Source organism: Marmota marmota, unplaced genomic scaffold, assembly GCF_001458135.2.
Source record: "Marmota marmota marmota unplaced genomic scaffold, marMar, whole genome shotgun sequence".
NCBI classification, from domain to species: Eukaryota; Metazoa; Chordata; class Mammalia; order Rodentia; family Sciuridae; genus Marmota; species Marmota marmota.
In genome coordinates, this window is record NW_026000240.1 from 12,098,217 (window position 1) to 12,104,845 (window position 6,629).

Here is a 6,629-nt window from a genome sequence, read left to right on the forward strand (position 1 = left end):
TATTTTTGTTTGGGTCTGGGGTGTCGGCCATGACCCTTTCATAAATGGCCAGAGAGAGATCACACCCCACCCCTTTCTGCTCCTCCATATTTCCTTATCGCATGGGTCAATTTCTGCATCCCTAATATAGGGATTGATCTATTTTCCCTGAGCCAATTGAATATTACTAATTAGTAAATTAATAAATTACTATTAATATTCAAAGCTATCTAGTAGGTTAAATCACTCCTACCTTGTTTTTTTTTTCCAGGCTATAATTTTCTTAGTTCTTCTACAAAACATTTTATAATATGCTTATTTAGATTATAATCTAAAAAATTTCTATTGGGCATTCAGTTGATAACAATCTATAGATCAGTTTGAGAATTTATAGTTTTAATATGTTGAGTATTTAACTCCAGGTACATAGTTAACTACCTGGTCTTTGACAGTCTATACAATCGCCTGCTCTTCAGGATTTTTCAAAATTTATAACTTTTAAGATTTCTGTTGGCATTTATTTCTGGAAAATGTCTACATTTACATTTATAGTATTATCTATCCATACATATGTTTGATACTATAGATGAGTCTTTTAAGATTATATTTTCTAACATTTTCTGTTACATAAAAATGTAATTAACTTATTAATATTAATCTTAAAAAAATCACATTACTTTCCTATAAAGATGGTAATCTTATATACACTGCCTTCATTTTTCAATATTGAAGATCATCCCATTTTCATGGATGAGTTTTGTTATTCCTATTTACTTCCTTCTATCATTTTCCTTTCTTCTCTCTCTCCTTTTTCTCTCTCTTTTTAAACTGCACTGTCTACACCCTCTAAAATAAATACTTAATGTAAACAAATTTGTATTTTTATGGTTTCTTTTTTTTAATTTTCATTTTTATACACATCTGCATTCAATTTGCTTTCTTAAGATTCTTTCTGTTCTTTTTCTAACTTCTTAAATTATATACTCATTTTAATATATCTTAGCTTTTTTTCCTCTTAAGTAAAAAGCATTTAAGACTACAGATTTTGATATACATTGGTAGATAGCATTTTCATTGACATTCAGATACAAATTTTTGAAATTTTTATTGTGATTCATCTTGGATTCATGTGTTATTTTAAATTATTTGTTTGCATCTTTTGACTTCCAGTGTACATGTGACTTCATTTCTCTTGAGTTATCTTAAGGTTCAAGATGTATTACTTATAATTAGAGTCTTGGAAATTCATTGAAAATTTGCAGTTAGCACATAATCAATGTTTTTAAATATTCCTTAGATACCTGGGTGGGGGGGGAAGGAGAAGCAAGTGTTCTCCATTTATTGAACAAAAAGCTCTACATATTTCCACTAGTTGATCTTTTAACACTTTATTCAGATCTTTCTATACAGGTACTGATTTGTGCATCTGATTTATCAAATACATCTGTTTCAAAATCACCCATCACTATGGTGGTTTATCAGTTTCCCCTGTCTGTTCTCATTTTACTTTTTGAAGTATAGACTTAAAATTTGTGTTATTACATGTAATCAAGTTTAGGACTATGCCATTGGCTGAATTGATTACTCTTTCTGGGGGTAAAATTGTAGTCTATTTTATCTTATAATATTGCTACATTGACAATCCTTTGGTTACATTTGCTTATGCTTTTCTATCATTTTTGACTTCAACCATTCTAAATCTTAATTTTTAAGGTGTGTCTCTTTTAAACAGGGATAGCCAAATTTTGTTTTATTTCAGTCTTTGTCTTCTAACTGGAGAATTTGATCCAATTATATTTACCATGATGAACACTTTTTTATTTACTTCTATCATCTTATTCTGTATTCCTATATGCCCTTTTTAATATTTAATTTTTCTCTTTCATTATTTTTTAAAAATTGATTTGTGTTTAATTCTAGTTTCTTTCTTGCTGCAAGATTGAACCTTATGTATTCTATTTTTTATCCTTTTAGTGACAAAACTAGTAACATTTAAAGTACAATTAATGTACTCAAGTGTAAGACCTAAACATTAATCAGTATCATTATATTCTTTTCCAACAATATAAGGACTTTGGAGTACTTTGATTAATACTCTCTTAATTTGCACACTATCTATATCTGTTGAGAGCCACAGTTTAGTCGGAATGACGCCTGGCATTTTGCTAGAGGGAATGGTTGAAAGGTGACCCTGCTCCGGGATTAGGGCGGATCTTGCTGGGATAAGGGCGGATCCTGCTGCCTTGGGAGCCTGCTACTTTGGAGTTCCCGTTGAGTTCTCCTGGGGGTTCCTGGAGAATTGGCGCAGTGGAGCCCGGTGGAGGGAGTGTGTTCCCGGGAAGTGTGTGTAGAGTGCAGGTGAGTTCGGGAATAAAGAGTTGCTGTTTGAACCTACAAGGCTTTTGGCGGCTCGGTTATTTGTGCCCAGCCAGACTGCGGCATATATCATTGTCTAGTATTTTAGTTTATTTTAATTTTTCTTATTGGTTTCCCACTGGAGATCGAACCCAGAGGTACTTACCACTGAGCCACATTCCCAGCCCTTTTTATTTTTTTGTTTGAGACACAATCTCGCTAAGTTGCTGAGGCTGGCCTTGAACTTGTGATTCTCCTGCTTCAGCTTCCCTAGTCTCTGGTAATACAGGGTGCACCAATGCACCCAGCTTCATTGATTGCTAAGAGCCATAAACTTTTCTTATCACCATGGTTTTCTGGTAAACGTTTCCTTAGATTTACCTGTGTGAATACTGTACTCTGCTATATTCCTTCTCGGATTTCAGATCTTCCATCAATTGTCATTTTTATTCATAAATTGATTCTCAAGAAGTGCCTGCAGTAGGAGTTAGATAGTGGCAATTCTGTCCATTTTTTTTTTTTTTAAATTTGGCTCAGTCCAACTGGGACCACTTGACTATATTTTTAACTTGGGAATTTTCAGCCCAATATTCAGATATCTAAGGTCTGGGATGATCATGAATTCTCACAGGAAATTTCTGTTGTAAATTTACTAGCCTGAGTTCAAGCTAAAGAGAGAGAGGAGGGGGGTGTGGTGGAGATGAGAATACAGTTTTGAATAAAAGGTACACTTTGTCAACCTTTTGGAAAAAGGTCTACCTTCTCTAGAAGTACGTGACTGACACCCCAGCAACTCTGCCAGAGGTGGTTGGGGGACCAGCAGTTAGCGCGATGAGGTTGGTGTGTGTTTCTCCATAGTTTATTGTGGATGTTTCTTCTCCCTGTCCCAGTTCTCTGAAGGACTCTCTGCTCTGAGTTTTCACCTTGCTCAGGACTAGACTTTGTAGAAGTCCCAGGACTTCCAAGTCCTGTTAAAGGAAGTCCTAGGTCATTTAGGTTTGGTGAGGCTCTCAGAGATAGATAGATTGCTCCCGGACAGCAATTTACACCTTCTAGGTTTCTGGATCATTCCCATTTCTCAGAACTGAGTCACTGCATGGCTAATAACAGCATGGCCACCTGCATGGGGACTCTCTCCCTTATTCTTGCAATTGACCAGCCTGAGTGACCTTGAATAGCCTCAGGAAACCTCAGTTCTGTGATTTTACTTACTAGAAGAATCTGGAGGTCCTTTAGAAGAGAAATTATCTCCAACTTGCACAACCTCCTTAGGAAAAGATTTCACATTCTTGATAAAACCTTACTTAAGTCTCTAATGAACTTTAATGAGATTCAATCTTGTGGTTAAATGAGTGAGGGATCCACCCCTATTGTTGATGATCAGCTGAAAGTGAAAGCCTGCAGTAACTTAAGGCTTTGCTTTTCTTTTGATGTACATTCCAGCTCAGTTCACTCTTCTTTCTGTAAAATGTCCCCACCAAGATGACATTTGAATTTCTCCCTACATTTTTTTTCTTACAAGGAGAGTGAAATAAAACTGTCATGTATGGTCATAACTAAATAGCCTAAAAATTTTTCATTAATGACTTTTTAATTAAATATAAATCATTTACATATACATTTTCAGTTGTCAGTTCAAAGTTTATAACTGAAACAAACCAAGCCATCTTATTTTCTTCTGCTATCAAGATATTCCTGAGAGCTGGGGCTGTAAGTTAGTCACAGAGCAAATACTTAGCAAGCTCAAGGCCCAGAGATCAGCAGGGAATTGGTGTTCTTGAACTTGAGGGGTATGCCACTACCTTCAAAGAAACTTTTTCAGTTTAAAACTTTTATGCAAATTAGAGAACTTGGAAAGCTCCAATGAGAGGGTTCAGTCCAGGCATATGAGCTTGATTTGCATTTCCAGTCAATATACAAGTTTTTGGATTATTCTGGCTAAGCTACTCCCTCTACCAAAAATGCATTATTATGTTAATCAGAATTACATTAAACTTTTCAGCACATGGCTCCATATGAAACAACTGATAACTGGCTATATTTTTTCAAAAATTATTTTTTCAAATTCATTTTAATTCCTTGTTATTAAGTAAAGCTGAAATAACATTTTGGCAATTTCACTGAGAAGTATTAAAAATTAAGAAATGAAGTGTTACAAGACCTAGATTTCCCTCCAAATGAATCTGAGTCAATCAATTTTCTACGTGTCTCCTCTGTAAAACTGTTTCCCGGTGTACTGCCCATGCGTCCTAGCTGACATTCTGCCCTTCCCTAATCTTATTCTTGATGCCTAAGGCTGGAGAGTCCTCTCCAGGTGGGCAGGCCAAAACCCTCCGAGCTAAGAAGCCTGCCAGAGTGAGCACAGACAGCTTCCAACTTCATTATAATCTAATTTCCATGCTGAGTGACACACCCAGCAGAGCATACTGGAAGGGCCTGTCCATAAAAGTGGTGCCTGAGTTCTGGGAAACCTCCGCCTCACCCACCCTGCTTATTCTGCATTATCAGGTGGTTCAATTAACTTGTTCAGGTGGCTTAGAGTATTTGGCTTCCCAACACCCGCGGGGGTGGGGGTGGGGAGTCTGTTTTGGAAATAACAGGTAAGTAAGCATTTGAGTCAAAATGAACTGTGTTCAGATTCCAGCTGAAACCTAATAAGTGTGCTTATTTCAGGAAATCGCACCTGTAATTTGCCATGAGTACTATGCCTGCAACTTGCACAGACAGTGGAGCATAGAGGTGTGGATAGTACTTGTGAAAATCATGCACCAGATTACTCTAGATTAATTTTCTGTATTAATAGAAAATTGATATTCTCCATATTAATTTTCTCAAAATGTCTCTTTTTTTTTGCTTTTTAAATTGAGCTTTTTAATTATACATAATAAACAGAACTTGTTATATATTTGCACACATACAGTATAGCAATGCAATTTGGTCAAAAATGTCTTTTTATCATATTCCACTTAACTCTTTCCTAAGCATGTATTACCTTTTCTCCTTGCTTTTCAGTTTTCTCTACTATGAAAAAAACCCCATAAAATTTGTTAGTGTGAAGGGACTGCTCTATAGCAGTAAATCATTTTGATGTTAAAAGGTAATTCCAAATTCAGGAAAACCCAGTTGTATTTCAGAGTTAATTTCCCAGGGTGGGGTGTGTGTGTGTGTGTGTGTGTGTTTAATCCAAAGAAGGAAAAGGATCATTGTTAAAGCGATTTATACACTTGGCATTAAAAATACTGGAAGCAGCTGAGGGGTGTGTAGCTCTCCTGTACTCCCAGGTACTTAGGAAGCTAAGCCAGGAGGATCATAAGTTTAAGGCAAACCTCAGCAACTTAGAGACACCCTGTTTCAAAATTAAAAATATGAAGTTGTGGATGGCACTCAGTGATAGGACACCCCTGGGTTCAATTCCCAGTAGTGCAATAAAAAAAATATGCATATATATCTGACCTCCTTGGCTTCTGGGCAATTATAACTGTGAAAAGCAGTTTTAATAAAGGTCCTCCTTTGTGCAAAAAGTACTTCTTTGTTTTTCTAATGCTCAAGAAGGAATCTCAGTGTCTTAAGCGAAATGGTGTGTGCTGCTTAGCAGCATGACATTGACAAGGGTCCCGACACACCCCAGCTCATTTTAGTAGGTAGGCGCACTTTAGCATTTTATTTCGGTCTTTCTCACTCCCCACCCTGTAACCCCCAACCCAAACACACACACAGGTAGAAGATGCCTCAGAGTCAGGAGGCGGGAGTGGAGAGTTTCAGTGCAAATCCTGACATCGTGTTGCTCTGAGGAAGAAAAAGAAAGGGAGACGAGAAGAGAGGGAGAAGGAAAAGGATGGAGGAAAAGGAAAGAAATACAAAGGAGGAGGAGAGTGAAAAATCAATAGAGAGAGGGAGGAAGGAAGCTTGGACGCAGGAGGAAAGGGACGAGCAGGAGCGAAGGCGAGCGAGAAGGAGAAGCATTACTGCCCGAGTCCACTAGGGAGGCCAAGGGACCTTCACCCGCACTACAGAATCCCGAAGAGCCGGTGCATTGTTTTCTTGAAAGCCCCAAGCTAAGCAATTCCAAGAATGTTTGGCAAGGCCCTTTTGGGAATGGTGAGGTGGGGGACCCGGAGCCGGGACTTTCTCACCGCCCCCGCCCCGTGCCGGCCCCCTCGCGTGATGAGGCAGGATTTGGGAGACCTAGCGGAAACCTTCAGGTCACCCAGGGAACTGCTCCTCTCGCTGGTCCTGCGGCTGCGAGGCGGGGTTGAGCGCGCCGAGACACGCGGGGCGCGGAGATGTGCAAGTGG

At 38.2% G+C, this 6,629-nt stretch overlaps 1 protein-coding gene across 1 annotated transcript in view; it reads left to right on the forward strand.

Moving 5' to 3' along the window:
- The window catches only part of Mme (membrane metalloendopeptidase), a 123,891-nt gene that overhangs the window by 34,196 nt on the left and 83,066 nt on the right, over window positions 1–6,629 (forward strand). The gene's annotated exons all lie outside the window — the stretch shown is intronic.